This window comes from Bubalus bubalis, chromosome 16 (genome assembly GCF_019923935.1).
Source record: "Bubalus bubalis isolate 160015118507 breed Murrah chromosome 16, NDDB_SH_1, whole genome shotgun sequence".
NCBI lineage: Eukaryota > Metazoa > Chordata > Mammalia > Artiodactyla > Bovidae > Bubalus > Bubalus bubalis.
This window is the reverse complement of record NC_059172.1, coordinates 12160698-12176206: the sequence shown is the minus strand read 5'-3', so window position 1 is coordinate 12176206 and position 15509 is coordinate 12160698. Positions and strand designations below refer to the sequence as shown.

The following is a 15509-nucleotide window of genomic DNA, read 5'->3' as shown; positions in this document are numbered from 1 at the left end:
CAACTGAGCTTCTGCACTAATAAAAAATGATAATGAATGCTTTTATATTTTTCAACAACTTGTCTCTTATAAATTGTTTAAAGAATATATCATCCAGGGTTCTGGCCTACAAGCAACAGAAATTTCTCTTTACTAAATTAACCAGAAATGAAGGTTTGGGGAAAATATTTAATATTAGGCAGGCAGATGGCTGACTTCACAGAGAAGAGTGTGATATAGGGTGAGTTTGGTCAGAACACCACTGGCACTGAACTCCAGGAACCACTGCTGCCTCCTCACAGTTCTTGGACACTGGATATTCCTGCTGTGGCTGGAATGAATTCTCCACTGACTTCTTCACACCACTCACTACACAGTCAGATTCCGAGGTAGTAGCAAAATGTTCAATCTTTTCTAAAACTTATAGAGCTACTGCTTCAAGCAGCTCAGCAAACCCCAATCTGGATAAATACTAAGAAGACAACAAAGCACAGCATGATGTGATTTCTACAAAATCGTGCAGAAGTATATGCGCACTAAAACCCTCACAAATCAGGGAACTCTTTAGTTTCAATAAAACCAGAACAGCTGTTGCCCAACCTAAGATATCTGGGGAAATGAATATCTGATTCTTTTGCTTTCAAGAGCAGTATATAGGTCCTTGTTTACCCCTGAGACAGGTAAATCAAATATTTCCCCAAATATAGAAAGAGAATATTAAAAAATAACAAACATGTACAACACAGATAATATTTTATTTAACACTCAGGAAAAATAAACATGAGATTTCCAGGGTAGGTATTTTCCTAACTATCTGATGCATAAGAAACTAGGAAATCATTTATTAACTCATTCAACACATGTTTTTTGAATGTGCCAGGCATCCTGTTAGTCACTTGGGATGCATATGAAAAAGACAAAATTCAGGAGTGCATGTTACAGGCAGGGTGCTTTAGGTAAATGAATTTATTATACCAGGTAGGAACATTTGCTATGAAGAAAAAGTAAGGAAGGAAGGAAATTGTGATTAGGTGAGAGAATGAAAGGTATCTATTTTTAAAATGGTAGTCAGAGAAATACACTCTGAAGAGATAACAACAAAACAAATCTTGAAGTGAGGGTACAAGTATTAAAAACAAGTTGAACAGGAGTATCGTGGACAAGAGAGAAGCAAGAATAAAGAACCAAGTCTGAAGCAAATTTGGCAAATTTTAAGAATAGCAAAAAGGGGATTTCTGTGGTTGTCCAGTGCTCAGTACTCAGCATTTTCACTGCAAGTTCAATCCCTGGTTGGATAACTAAGATCCTGCAAAAAAAAAAAAAAAAAAAGAATAGCAGAAAGGCAAATTTGCCTGAAACAAATGAAACAAAGTCAAACGAATATGGGATACGGAAGAAAAGACACAGTTATAAACCAGATCATGGAAAGTCTTATAGGACATGGCAGATATACTCTATACACAAATTCAGAGAGCTCCAAAAGGAGCATTTGAAAGTATTAAGCTGAACTACAATTAAGTTACTCATCAAAAACAAAATTCCCACAATCTATATCGTTGTTGTTGCTGTTTAGTCGAGAAGTCATGTCTGACTCTTTTGTGACCCCAGGGACTGTAACCCACCAGGCTCCTCTGTCTTTGGGATTTCCCAGGCAAGAATACTGGAGTTGGTTGCCATTTTCTTCTCCAGGGTATCTTCCTGACACAGGGTTTGAACCCATGTCTCCTGCTTGGCAGGCAGATTCTTTACCAGGCAAGCCTGTCTCACAATCGATAAAGCAAACCAAAAATATCCAAACCCTTAATATTATATGCATAGTGACACATATTCCCCAAAAATAGTGATATGCAATGAATCAGACAAATGTTACTATAAATATCAAAGTACTCACAAAGTATCATTTATAAATAAAGAGAAATCAGTGAGTAAGATCAGGCCCCAAGATAACAGAAATGATGGAAGTAGAAGACAAGGACTTTAAAACTGCTTTTGTAAATATCATCAAAGATGTGAAGTAAAAATATGAACCCTAGCAAACAGAAAAATTCAAACTCTGGGAAATAATCAAAAGAACATGCAGAGCTAAAACACATGATACATACAAGTGAAAATTCATTAGAAGAGCTTAATGGCAGATTAGATTCTGTGGGAGAAAAGACCAGTAACCTTGAAAACAAGGCAACGGAAGTTATATTTGAAAGAAAGGACAAGAAATAAAAATGTGAAAAAATGACTTGAGTCTCAGTGACCTGTGGGTGGTCTGAAATAGGAGAGCACAAGAAGTAGAGAAGAGAAAAAGGAGGAAAGGTCAATTCATATTTGTCACTAATGTATCAAAGTTTTCAATCTTTTATAAAACTTCAGAGCTACTGTTTCAGGAAGCTCAGCAAACCCCAGTCTGGATAAACACTAGGAAGACAAGGCACAGCCTGATGAGATTGCTACAAAATAGTGAGAAAACCACAGACTCAAGACACATTGTGAACCAGAGCAGTATATATACATAACAAAAGATATCTAGACATATCATATTATATCATAATAAAAATACTGATAACAAAAGCAAGGAAAAACTATAAAGAGCAATCAAAGAAATGTGGAAGCTGGGTATGTTAATTATTACTTCAAGAATTTTAGAAAATTCCAGGCAGGATGAATAGAGCAAATGTAGGCACATGTGCATGTGAGTACCCAGACACACACATACATTTAGATACATAATTATCACACCACAAGATTTTTTTTCTTTTAAATCTTGAAAGTCTCAAAGAAAAAAGAAACATTAACTACAGAAGTACAATGATAAGAATTACAGTAGATTCATCATTCAAAACTATGCAAGAGAAATGAGCGATACATTTAGAATATAGAGAGGAAAACACTATAAGCCCAGAATTCTATATCCCATGGAAATAACTTTCAAAAATAAAGTAGATTTTTCAGGTAAACAAAGACTAAGAACATTTATTTTTAGGAGACCTGGTATGCAATAAAGAATTAGCAACAAATAGTTAATTCATAGGTGTTCAACCGTGCACATTCCAAAGAAAGGTCTGGCTCCTGGGTGATAACCTCTAAGTCCTTGGAATACTATTCCTGATTAGAGGATCCGTACACCCAGGGCCATGAGCCATGCCAGATAGTTTATGCTAAGGATGTGATCTTGATGGGGGCTTTGCAACACACTATATCAGTCTGACCTCTGGTAGGGCTGGAAATAGAGATTGAGTAACCAAGTACAGTCATGTGGGTCCATGCCTACTGACTCATTCTCAATAAAAACCCTATACCATTAAGTCTTGAGAGAGCTTCCTTGGGTGGCCATACCTTAGAGATGTCATTACACACCATTGCTTGGGAATTAAGCACTGTCTACAAAATTCTGCTGGATGAGGATAGTTCCTACATATTGATATGAATATTAGTAGCATGTATGTTTTGACTTTATAAAATTTTACTGAGCTGTGGATGTATTTGTATATATTGCAATTGATAGATAAGATGTATAGATAGATAATTACTTCAATAAAAATGCATAAAAATATATTATAGACATGCAATTGGGGGTTGCCTATGAAGACAGATGTTGCTAAGACAGCAAGACTATCATGCTGCTGTGAGTGTTTCAGTTTGCAGATAATACAGCATCATGGAAAGATTGTAAGTTTGTAAGTCAAAAGGAACTTGATCACTTTTTAATGGCCAGTGACCTATGTGTTCTTAGGTAAATCTGGGAGGTGGGTTAAGTTGGAGGATAGTCACTTTATGATGCTGTGTTTGTTTCTTCTGTACAACAACATGAGTCAGCTATGTGCAGGTTACACGATGTTAGTCGCTCAGTCGTGTCTGACTCTTTGCAACCCCATGGACTGTAGCAGCCAGGCTCTTCTGTCTATGGAATTCTCCAGGCAAGAATACTGGAGTTGGTAGCCACTCCCTTCTCCAGGGGATTTTGCAGACTTAGGTACTGAACCCAGGTCTCTAGCATTGCAGGCAGATTCTCTACCATCTGAGCCATCAGGGAAGCCCCGAGTCAGCTATAAGTACACACGTATTCCCTCCCTCTTGAATCTCACTCATAATCAGTTTCCTCATTTGTAGTGGTGAAAACCGTATTTTCCTTTTAGAATTACAGTGAAGAATTAATGAAATAATATCTATAGAGAGACTGAACAAAGACTAGTACAAGCCAATGATTTATGCAAGCAATCCTTTTTCATACTGCTGTTAAGATGATGGCAAGGAAAGGGGGAAGGGTGAGGATGCTGAGAATATTTCAGTAAATCTAGAAACACAATCAGGTGAAATCCTCATTACCATTACCTTATTATCTGTATCCACACCCTGAGAAACTCCTTTCTCATGAATTTTGTTCTAAGTTGGAAGCAAAAAATAATTATATAGCTAATGAATGCAGTACATTATGAACATATTTATGCAGAGACAAGGAAAAATAACTATCAAGAAACTGGAACTATATCTAGAGCTTTTGGCATTTGAAAAAATTATCTTATATCAGTACCTTCCAAGCCATTATGGTCATTGCCAAATTTCTTCTTCTTGGATTTATAAAACATCACAAGATACTAATCATCTTTCTCCTAATTCACAGAGGAAGGTGCTGCTAAAACTGAAGCTTCAGTAAAATAAATATATTTACCCCCAGAACATGGCAAGTCCAGACCTAGGAAATCGGTGTTGCAAGTAGTCAAACTATCTATCTGAAAATTTCATGTCATCCTTTGAGCTTTCAAAGATGTAATTTCTTCACTGGAAAAATATGGAAGAGAATGCCTACTCCTCAAGGACAGTTCTCATTTAAATATCCAGTCCTGCAGATTCCATAAATACATTTCCACACTCTATTCTGTGCATCCTAATTCGGAATTAATAAAATATGATGAGTACTCTGAAGGAATTCTATAGGAGATGATAATTAGGAGAATAACCTAAATATTAAGTAAAAATAAATTTTAATTTAAAAAGTACTGTGGTATAACAGTACTGATATTTATGCCAGGATGATCTTGGGAAATTATCCTGCTGTGAGTTAATGAGCTTTCATTTCTGGCATTTCAATCATTTAATTCTTCAGTTGCAAGACACATCAGAAATCATTGTTATCATCCATCCCCCTTACCAAAAGAGAAAACAAGCTCAAGGAAGGAAAGTGACTTGCCTGAATTCACATAGTCTGCCAGTACCAAATCTGGAACAAAAGCACTTGAGCTCAGTTCAAGTGCATTCTCTAGAACTCTAACAAAGAACAAAGTCAGAGTTCTGCCTGCCTAGTCAGAGGAACTGGATTCAAGTCTTGCCTTGTCATTTTTCAGTAGGTACAGCGTGAATGAGTTACTTATTTTTAACCCTGACTTCTTTTGTCAGAAAATGGCACCCATCTTAAGGAATATACTGATAATAAATAGGAATACTCTAACACACTACCTGGAATATTGCAGGAGATCGATAAATATTAGATGTTAGACTATTCACTAACAACTTCACATTCAAGAAGGCAATTTTGACAATGATGATGCCATTGACCACTGTGAATAAGCCAAGAACAAGCATTGCCGTGTGTTTTTCTTACTAGTAATAATGAATCAGAAAAGGCTGTTTCAAAATAAATCAATAATTTCATTCTTCCAGCTGTAGATGTTGCTTACATCATGTTTCTAAATTTACTTTCTGTTATAAATATGAGTTCATAATTGGCTCAGAGAAATTGTGGATATCTATGAATCATTGCCTTCAGGCTAATATCAGAAAGTTTTCTTAATAATTTTCCAGACCTTCTCAGTAAGGTACGTCTGCCGTTTACAGAATGTAGTTAATTTTTGTATATACATGTATATGTTATTTTTATGGGGTACTGTACATGGGAATATTTAGACCTTTTGCTTTATGTCACTCTTTAATGAGGGAACATGATTGAGTAAAAAGAGGATTGTTTAGGTTCGTTTCTATAGCTTCCACCAACTGGCTGCCCTAAACTTTGACTTTCATTTGTGTCAGCTGGAAAACGGAGATAAAGCCACCTACCTCCCTGGTTGTGAAGAGCAGTAGGAAAGACCTACAGACTTCTCTCAGATTCCCTTATTTTCACTTCTTGGAAAAGATAAAACAATACTCAGTAATTAAAGGACACAGGGAAACAATATGAAAAAATTACTATGGTGGTAACAATCAAAAAGATGATGAGATGCTTCTTAGTCTAACTTAATCTATGGCCATTTACCTTAGTGAGAAAACTAATCCTGCCACATTTCATAAGAGCCGAACTATACATGAAAATACTAAAACAAAATGTTCGTTGTTCATGGGAGCAAATGAAATAACTCAAAAGACTGCTAATGCAATAATAGTGCCCACCAATGGAACATCCATGAGTAGAGTTTAAATAAAAAAATAATCATTCATCCTTAACAAAAACCACTCTTCCACATGGTATGTGGTTCTCTCATGTAGCCTGAAAAACCAGTTTATGGAACAATCACTTGGATTTCTGTAAAAACATGAATTTGGATATGGAAAGCAGGAGGAAAGGAAGAGAAATAAATGGGGCAAAATAACTGATTTGTTTAAAGACACACCCTGGCTCTTAAAATTAAATACTCCATGTATTATGTCCCACATTCATTATTTTTAGAAACATTTATTGAACCAGGTGCCACGCATTGAATTGGATGCCAGGAATACAGAGATTAATAATATTTTCCAGACTCGCAGGGAACTCACAGTCTAGTGAAGCAAATGAGGTGATGAGAAGACAATTCCTCTACATACTTTCAGAGCATACTAAGTGCTACAGAAACAGATTGTAACATTAAGGGAAAGACTCCAACAGAGACACACCCAAACTGGTTCCTAAAACATGTGGAAGAAGTTAGACAGAAGGGTGGACAGAGATCTTAGATAAGCGTATGGGGAAGCATGCCATTCTGGAAATCAGAGTTGTCACAAGTAAATCTAGATTTATTAGAGTAATTTACTAGATTGGGGTTCTGGTGGTTCAGACAGTAAAGAATCTGCCTGCAAAGCAGAAGATGCCGGTTTGATCCCTGAGTTGGGCAGATCCCCTGGAGGAAGGTGTGGCAACCCACTCCAGTATTCTTGCCAGGAGAATCCCATGGACAGAGGAGCCTAGCAGGCTATAGTGTATGGGGTCACAAAGAGTTGGACGCAACTGAGCGACTAACACTTCTTTACCTCTGCTGCTTTACTAAATTAACTAGTTTAGCACGGACACAGAATTAGAGTAAGTAGGGAACTTTGGAACTGGAGGAGGGTAAAGAAGTCAGCAGGGACAAATCATAAAAGTCATCTTATGCTAAGTAGTTTGAATTGACGATTTTTCTGAGGCTGATAGGGATGCATCTAAAATACATATTTTTTTAGAAGTGGAATTATATAATTAGGTTTACTTGGGGTAGAATATGACTCAAAGCCATCTGGGACAGTCCAGCTAAGTTCAAGTCCAGATATTGGAATAAAAATGAGGGGTGAATACAAGAGGTTAAGAAGTTAAAATACCCAGAACTTGGTGACCAATGAGACAACAAAAATGAAACAAAGACTTGATCACAGGCATCATTCAGCTCACCTCCTCCTCTGATTAATTCAGCACACCTTTACGTCATGCCACGGAATACACTTTATGCTTTATCTTGTTACATCTAGATTATGCTGTGTAATTAAGGTATTGATTTTGCTTTTCCTTAAATATACTAAATGCAGTCTGACCCCAGGCTCACTGCATTTGCTAGAAAGATAATCATCTTTCCCAAAATAATTGCAAAACTAATCTGATAATTTAATTCAACTCTCCATTGCTATCTCTCAGATAAGACTTCCTTTTTTTTTTTTTTTAGATAGGACTTTCCTAATTACCTGAAATAAACTCTCCTGCCCAGTTACTCTCTCAAAACCTGTTTTTTATGGTATTTATTAATACCTGAAAACTAAATCATATAATTATTTGCTTACTTGTTTACTGACAGTCGCTCCAGCAGAATTTAAGCTCTCTAGGGCCAGAGACTTCCTCTTTTATGACCATATTCCCAACACCGAGAATAAAACCTACCACAAGCTAGCAGGCAGTCAACACACAGTTACTGAAAACATGAAGCCTTTATGTCTTATGCCTTTCCAGTTAGGCAGGAAAACTCCTTAACTTTCTCTGATGTTTGACCCAGAGCTGTCACTGGAGTAAATCTAGATAAACTGTTCAATTTTCAAGATAAAGAAATAGCATCCTAAAAAAGTTAGAAAGGCTATATGATCCCTTTAAACTCCAAAATCTAGTTCCTAGTAAAATTCAGGATTTCTGACTCCTAGCACGTCTCTTTCCTTTTGAGCATATTCTCTCTCCACCAGTGTCTTCCCTGGTGGCTCAGATGGTAAAGAAACTGCCTGCAATGCAGGAAACCAGTGTTCAATCCCTGAGTTGGGAAGATCCCCTGGAGAAGGGAATGGCAACCCACTCCAGTATTCTTGCATGGAGGATTCCATGGACAGAGGAGCCTGGTGGGCTACAGTTCATAGGGCTGGCAAAGAGTCAAACATGACTGAGCGACTACCACTTGCAGTTTTCTTGCTCCACCATGGTTAGAAATTGTACCTTCTATTTTTTCTATTTTTTTTTTCCTCCAAAGTACCTATAGCCATACTAGGTACACTGGTACATGAAACATTTACTTCTTATTGAACAGAAAATCAAATGTATTCAACATCTCTCACCCTCAATAATGAAACGAACTTATCACTTTTAATTCCATCTGAAATTCTGACCCTTTTTCTCATAATAATAAGTGTCTGCAGTTTCAATTATAGGAACAATATTGCCTTTTTCTTGAACACAGATAATGTCAGAATCATCCTTACTGGCTTTCCATGGCTTTGGGGTAGGGTGGAAAAATAAAACTGGTTTAAAAAAAAAAGAATCAGGTTGTAGCTCTTCATGAATAGAAAGAACTTTTGAATAGAATGAATTTAAACTATTAGTCATGCATAAAGCCAGTAGAACATAATCTATCTATTAAGCCTCAGAGTCCTGAATTGATGCTAGAATAAAAAGACTTTGATAGCTATTACTTCACACCTCAACAAACAGTTGCATTTAGCTCCCCAGCTGTCAGTGGTCACAGCAATTTTTCACTCCAGAGTTCCATATCTCCTTCAATGTTAGCTTAAAATACTTTCCCAAAGCGTAATATTTTTCTCCCCCTCCTACCGCCACCAACAAACAAAAGAGCATTTTGATTATCATATCCATGTCAGACAGTAATATGTATTAGCCATGTTTCAGGGGCTTCCCAGGTGGTACTAGAGGTGAAGGACCCGCCTGCCGATGCAGGAGATGTAAGAGACCTAGGTTGGGAAGATCCCCTGGAGGAGGCCACGAACCCACTCCAATGTTATTGCCTGGAGAATCCTAGGACAGCGGAGCCTGGTGGGCTACAGTCCATAGAGTTGCACAGAGTAAGACATGACTGAAGCGACTTGCAACACATGAGCCATGTCTCAGAGGCTGTTGGAAGTAATATTATTTCATAGATTTACCATTTTATGATCTCAATTCCACTACCAACACTTCCTGCATTTGGCTTGTGACCTCTAGGTTTCTAGGTTTACTAGTTGCTTTTCTAACAAGTTGCATTTGAAACAATAAATAGCACAGATCTGAATGCTTTTACTTTCTCTTTCACTTTCACTCTAGGTTCTTCAAAGCACCTCAAGATTATTCATACTATTGAATCTCCTCCTCCCACTGTGGGTAAAGTGTGTTTCCCTAGTTCATGCATGTAGATCTGGACCACGTATCTCACTTCAACCAGTAAAACAGCCATGGACAGGACGCAAAAGTGTTAGTCGTTCAGTCATGTCTGACTCTTTGAGACTAAATGGACTATAGCCCACCAGGCTCCTCTGTCCATGGAATTCTCCTGGCAAGAATACTGGAGTGGGTTGTCATTCCCTTCTTCAGAGGATCTTCCAGACCCAGGAATCGAAGCCAGATCTCCTGCATTGTGGGGAGATTCTTTACCGTCTGAGCCACCTACCCATTTCTAAATCCTAGATCTCACACCATCTGACTGACAGTAGAGGATGCTAAAATGTATAAATTATGACTACTCATGTGCATTCCCTTCCTTAAACCCTCCCTGTATGAACAGTCCTGCTTTGATAGGGAAAAAAATATGTAAGTTATATGCAGGTCACTCCTCCGCAGTCTGTACTTCAGAGGTATGTAACTATGCCCTACTAAACTGAAGTTTTACACCACTTGGGCCATAGTGATTGGCTCATTGGGTACATGATCCAAATTTGGTCCATCAGCACCCATCCTGAGGCCTTTTCTGAAGCTACAGAGATTGAGGTGCTCTGTCTTTTCTCCTAATTGCGCATTAAAAGTGCAATACAAGCTTAGAGCTATCCTGGCCATTACTGAAAGCATATTGAGGGAGTCTATGTTAAAATGATACAGAAAAATACAAAAGAAATTAGAGCAAAATATGGAGGGAAAGCAAATTTGTATTCATAACTGAAGCCTCTGAATCCATCTTAGGCTGGAGACAGAACCACCAACAGACATTGCAATAATGTGGGCCAAGGATTTCCCAGTGACTTAGGCCAGTTTGACATGGGTATCAACACTTGCAAATAAAAAATGTGTAGCCTTGGAAAATTTGGCTAATTTCTTTGCATCAAGTTAGTTTCCTACACTGTAAAATAGAAGCAAGAATAGCATTAACTAATAGTATGTAAGTAGGTGTCTGTGGGAGCAGTCAACAAAGAGATATCTTACACATAATATATAGCCAATAAGAAGTATCTGTCATCCTCTCATCATCATCATACCTTCCTATTTTATACTTGCTTTGAAAAATGTTACAGACTAATAAGCCAATGAGAACACATTTATTTATTCCTCTGTGTATTGGTCATAGATAGATGGCAATGTTCAAAGGTATGGCTCAGTTCAGTCACTCAGTTGTGTCCAACTCTGCAACCCCATGGACTGCAGCACTCCAGGCTTCCCTGTCCATCACCAACTCCCAGAGCTTGCTCAGATTCATGTCAGACAATGAAAACAGAGAGGTTTGATATGTGCAAACCCTTTGGAGTTTCAGGCAACCTCAAGATGGGCTATTTGGTCATGGAATATAAAGGGATTGAAAGAACCAATAATTTCCAATATGATGGACTCAACCCACAGTGATTTTAACAAAATAAGAACTTACTTGTGGAAGAAAGGCAAAAACACACAAAAGAAGCCACTTATTCGGGGTTCCTTTCGTCATGCCCTAAAACTGTAAAAGATATTAAAGACCAACTATTGGGAGCAATGGAGTGTGTGAAAGTTAAAGTATTAGTCACTCATTAATGAGGTATTTCTGACCCTCTGCAATCCCATGAACTGTAGCCCATTAGGCTCTCTGTCCATAGAATTCTCCAGGCAAGAATACTGGAGAGGATAGCCATTCCCTTCTCCAGAGGATCTTCCCAACCCAGGGATGGAACCAGGGTCTCCTGCGCTGTAGGCAGATTCTTTACCAACTGAGCCACCAGGAGCAATGGGGCGTGCATGCGTGCGTGCATGCTAAGTCTCTTGAGTTGTGTCTGACCCTATGTGACCCCATGGACTGTAGCCCACCAGGCTCCTCTGTTCATGGGATTCTCCAGGCAAGAATACTGGAGTGGGTTGCCGTGCCCTCCTCCAGGGGATCTTCCCAACCCAGGGATTGAACCTGCATCTCTTATGTCTTCTGCATTGGCAGGTGGGTTCTTTACCACTAGCATCACCTGGGAAGCCTGCAATGGGGCACCAGTTCAATTTAGTTCAGTCACTCAGTTGTGTCCAACTTTGCGACCCCATGAATCACAGCATGCCAGGCCTCCCTGTCCATCACCAACTCCCAGAGTTCACTCAAACTCATGTCCATCGAGTCGGTGATGCTATCCAGCCATCTCATCCTCTGTCAGCCCCTTCTCCTCCTGCCCCAATTCCTCCCAGCATCAGGGTCTTTTCCAATGAGTCAACTCTTCACATGAGGTGGCCAAAGAATTGGAGTTTAAGCTTCAGCATCAGTCCTTCCAATGAACACCCAGGACTGATCTCCTTTAGGATGGACTGGTTGGATCTCCTTGCAGTCCAAGGGACTCTCAAGAGTCTTCTCCAACACCACAGTTCAAAAGCATCAATTCTTCAGCACTCAGCTTTCTTCACAGTCCAACTCTCACATCCATATGTGACCAATGGAAAAACCACTGCCTTGACTAGATGGACCTTTGTTGGCAAAGTAATGTCTCTGCTTTTGAATATGCTATCTAGGTTGGTCATAACTTTCGTTCCAAGGAGTAAGTGTCTTTTAATTTCATGGCTGCAATCGCCATCCACAGTGATTTTGAAGTATAGAGATCTACAGTCTTCAGTCCTAAAGATCCCTGCCAGCTCTATATAACAGATGTCAACGTTCCTTCAGCCACTAGGAGATACCAGTAATTACTGGTCATCCCCTGGACTAGATTAAGTTGGTAGCTCCTTCTGAATAGGTTTCCCTACAAACCAGTTAGTAAGAGAAAGATCAAAACCCAAACTATTTCTTTCCAAAAGACCCAAGTACCTTTCAACAGACAAGGTTCCACCTGCAGATACTGCTCAGTTGTGTTTTGAAAACAATTTAATTTTCTGGTGTATCGGATCTTTTCATTCCCTTGCTTTCAAACACAACAGTCCAACCACACTCCTTTCTAGTCTCTTGATCCCTATTCCAATCTGTCCTAACCTCATCAAGCAGTGACTCAGAGGGAGATGTATATATTGAGTGTATTGTAGGTGGCATCCTCCTGGGGCAGTGAATCAGTGTATCAGTGAACTTACTGTCCTAGAAACTCTGCTTATTTCTAACCACTTGGAGCTCATCCATTTCAAGTAATTGGCCTCTTGGTATTTCTTACTTCCTACATTTATAATAATCAAATTTCCCCAGGGTGCAGCTCAGTTTCTACAGTTAGACAGATCATCCTTAGATCAACTTGTGGATATTGACTTTGGTGCCCTCTTTTACCTCCAAATAAGAAAGCCCCCCATCCCATCGGTATCATGAGGTCAAAATATTTGTAAGCTTTTTGGCAGAATTCATCAGTGTGGCTCAAGCCTGAGCAAAGTTAATTTCTGATGAAAAATGGGATGATGCAAAGAGGTCATAAAGGGGCACTTGAATAATAAGAGCATCAGGAAATAATTTAGTCAATATTTTATTTCCAAATTGTTCCATGTTCTATAATCTAGATGCCATAGAAACTATGACTCAAATGTTTATTCATGTACTTTTAAAGCCTGGAGGACTCATGAATTTTATGCAAGCCCCTCATGTTATAAATAAGAAAATGGAACTTTTTATTTGATACAAGCTAATACCATGGCCAAATCACTGCAGAGAGGAAGCAGTAGGTACCCTATGTTATTATGGCCAGTGCTAGCTTGCTTTTTCTCCATAAAATTATACGTGTTTAAACATAAATAGTGTAACCGAACAGGTGCATATAGAAACCCACATAAACCCACATGCACATGAACACAAGGTAGGTTTAAATTACTTGGAACCTTTTCTGGGGTGATTTGCACTCACTTGGTTCCACCCACCCACATAGCTAAGCCTCTTTAGTCCCTGCAGTGCCATTATTCTCTCTCTCCTGTTTTTGCAACATTCCCAAATTAGTATCATCTGAGAGCACAATTAACGTGCCATTTATTCCCTTTTATATAACATGAACTGACAAAAGTGGGAAAGTTGAAAATTCCTAAATGCAGTTGGTTTTGTCTTCAGGCTCCTTCCTCAGTGCAATGGAGAATATAACTGTAGTGTCCCACATGGTCTGAATATTCTTTTGAGAAAGATGATGCTATAAATCCAAAGTAAAATCATGTTCTATGAAACAGAAATCTTATTTTGGCAAAGGGGAGAGAAGAAATGCTGAAGATGCAGCATTAGAAGCAGGCAGAGAAAGCAATAGTCAAATTCTTGTACGGGGTCCAGGGTGCATGTGGAAATGAATGGAGACACCAGCCTATCTCCGTTTCAATTCAAATTGTTGAAACCTACGGGAGTGGGTAGGGGAAAGGGAGGAATGGACATGTTCAATATACTAAGGCAGGGAAAGAAATGATGTCCCTAAGATAAAAATCCCATCAAGATTAAAAAGAGAGAAGAGTTGTGGGCTAGTTTTCATAGTGAATACGTGTTTTCACTTCCCCCTCCAATTTGACTTTCAGATATTTCATCCTTTGTCCTTTAGAATGTTGATTTAGTACTCAGTTGTAATCATTCCATTTTACAAACTTCTTTTGATGTTTTTACAAATTAGTTATTCAGATAGGAAAAGGTTATATTTTCTTACCATCTGTCTTTTAAATTCATTAAAATAGGATGACCTGTGGGAGTCCTGGTGCTGGTGGTCACTCCCATAATGAGCTAGAGTGTCATAAGAGATCAACCTAATTGGGAAGCAAAATATTTCCCATTGCCCTGAGGAAATTTAAATGGGATGATGTTACATTAGTCATAGGGACACTTCCATAGCAATTAAGAATATCAGTAGAAACTTGGTAAAACAAACACTAACTCTGGGTTGTATGGTATTTCCTGAGATGAATAGATATCTCAAGGAAGATAATTCTAATAAAGGAAGGGTTCCTAGGAGTAGAAATCACCCACTGTCTTTCTTACAAAATTAAAACTGAGGTACACTTAAGATACTCAGATGACAATTGCCTACCATTGTATGGAGTCCCATAGATAGGCATGCATTCCTCTGAGAGGTCAAGATTTCAAAGGAGAAAAAAGCAACATTCCTACTCAGGAGTTTTTAGAAGAAAGGAAATGTCATGTTAAGGTGATAGTCCCGTATCAGGAAAGGCTCTTATCTGGGTGCAACTCAAGACTGAATGGTAGCCAGGCAGCCAATGGTGCCTTCAATGACAAGTAAGGATTTCAAAGGTCATCATAGTACAGAGGGCAAGCCTCCCCCTGGGAATCAACCACCATCTCTTTCTGTTTGTTCGTCCTTGCAGTTTGAATGCAGAAGAAAGGACATCAAGATTATACTGAGAATATAAGTAAAATAAGGGTGAAACTGGACCATCTAAGATGTTCACAAATTTCAGAAGAGACTATCCAGAAAAACAAAATTTCTTGGGGATAAGATAACAATTATTCTGTTCTCTAAGAGTTTTGAAAGGGATGTGGAGATACATGAGTCACGCCTGAAGTTTCATATTAGGTTTCTTAGTAGTTTTATGATGACTGAGAATATGAAGAGAAATTAAGGCAGGAAGGCAACTCCATAGTCCCAGACAGAAATGACTTTCATCCACGCTAGTCTCTTTAGTTTTATGGTAAAAGGTATGAAAGTATGAAGGTGGCTTGTGGGCATTCCTAGGATGGGTCAACCATTAAAGAAGTAATGACCTAAGTCAGGAAGTCTTTTTATTTAGATGTATACTGCCAACAACAGCCAGAATCTCA

At 38.6% G+C, this 15509-nt stretch overlaps 1 long non-coding RNA gene across 1 annotated transcript in view; it reads right to left on the bottom strand.

Annotated features, from left to right (window-relative positions):
- Positions 1–717: 717 nt before the first annotated feature.
- Positions 718–15509, bottom strand: part of LOC123329713 — a 53159-nt gene continuing 38367 nt past the window's right edge. Inside the window, exon 3 of the long non-coding RNA XR_006545247.1 lies at positions 718–1285. This is a non-coding gene — a long non-coding RNA (uncharacterized LOC123329713). The remainder of the gene's footprint in view (positions 1286–15509) is intronic.